The following is a 1,462-nucleotide window of genomic DNA, read 5'->3' on the forward strand; positions in this document are numbered from 1 at the left end:
GTTGTTACAATCAATCATGGATTCCTTTAAATCCACGATTTTACAGATGTGTATCCCGTCAAATGACAGATTCTGTGACGTCATTTCAGATATTTGACTGTCAAAATGTTATTGAAGACATCTCGAATTATTAGGAGGAAGAGGAGCAGAGAGAGGAAGGTGACCTTACCGAGCAGGAGGATCAATACCATCATCATCATCTTCATCTCAGATCAAACACAAATGCTTCCATCAGATCCCAGCAGTTGATCGTCTCTGAAACCAGATCAGTGTTTCTACTGGAACCAGCAGAGACACAGAGGGAGGAAACTCCACTGCTGATTGGCTGATTCAGATGCTGCTGAACCGGTTCTGATCCAGATCAGTTCTGAGGAAAGGAGGGGAGCTTCAGTNCTCCTGGCGGCGTAGTTGAACCTCCTGGCGGCGTATCACCTCCTGCTGGTGTTGGAGGAGCTCCTCATAGGTCCTTCTATAACTCCTATGTGTTTTAAATTTGTAGTGATTCATTCAGGAACATCAAGTCTGGACTTAAACTGTACAACATATTAAAGTATCTCTGCTGTCACCTGTTAACCCTAAAACCAGAACAAGTTCAGTTTCTATAATTCCTGATAAGCATCACAGCGTTTCAGTAACTGGAGGTAACTTACTCAGGTGGAGTTGGATGCTGATTATTAAAGTCCAGGTCGGTGTCTGTTGACCTGTTGCTCCCACAGGATGGATAACTATGGGCAGATAAAGGAGAGTCTGGTCCTACAGGACTCCTAAACATGAAAACAACAGATTAATATTTATAGTTTGGTGCTCATGTAGCATCAAGTGCATCTCTTTACTTATCTAGGAATCACAGTAAATAACCTTCTTATTCTGCTGTGGAGCAGAAACTGTTTATAAAAATGATGACATCATTACAACAATCTGCATAAATGGCTGACGTGTCCAGTTTCTATCCTGCTGTCTGCAGCTCAGTGAGTTCATGAAGGATCTGCTGTGACCGGCAGCATCATCCATGTTTTCATCTTTTATTGTTGTGGTTTTTCTGTTGCATCACCGTGGAACAGACAGAAACTGAATTTCAGTTTTCATTTGACTTGAGGCAAAACTGACATTGAATCTGACTGGTCTAGAAATACAGATGGAATAAACCGACATCGATCAATCTGAAAGGTTAATCAGCCGTTTCTGAGGCTTTGGGCTCCACAGAACCAAGACAGAACCAGAACCCACACATGGAGCAGCTGAAACCTTCCAGTGGAGGCCATGATAACCTCAGGAGGAAGAACCCACTACAGCATCTACAGGTCAGAGGTCATGACAACAACAAGAACAGCTGGGAGTCCAGGGATCGTTTCAAACTGCTGACCAGAAGAACCCAGAGACCCAGAAGAACCCAAAGACCCAGAAGAACCCAGAGACCCAGAAGAACCCAAAGACCCAGAAGAACCCAGAGACCCAGAAGAAC

The 1,462-nt window shown here is 43.9% G+C and overlaps 1 long non-coding RNA gene across 1 annotated transcript in view; it reads right to left on the minus strand.

Annotated features, from left to right (window-relative positions):
* Positions 1 to 391: 391 nt before the first annotated feature.
* The window catches only part of LOC106943246 (uncharacterized), a 7,025-nt gene continuing 5,954 nt past the window's right edge, over positions 392 to 1,462 (minus strand). The window contains exons 3-4 of the long non-coding RNA XR_001423870.1: positions 651 to 764; positions 392 to 478 (exon numbers count right to left, since the gene is read on the minus strand). This is a non-coding gene — a long non-coding RNA (uncharacterized LOC106943246). The remainder of the gene's footprint in view (positions 479 to 650; positions 765 to 1,462) is intronic.

This window comes from Poecilia latipinna, unplaced genomic scaffold, assembly GCF_001443285.1.
Source record: "Poecilia latipinna isolate Pla-1442-1.1 unplaced genomic scaffold, P_latipinna-1.0 Scaffold5038, whole genome shotgun sequence".
NCBI lineage: Eukaryota > Metazoa > Chordata > Actinopteri > Cyprinodontiformes > Poeciliidae > Poecilia > Poecilia latipinna.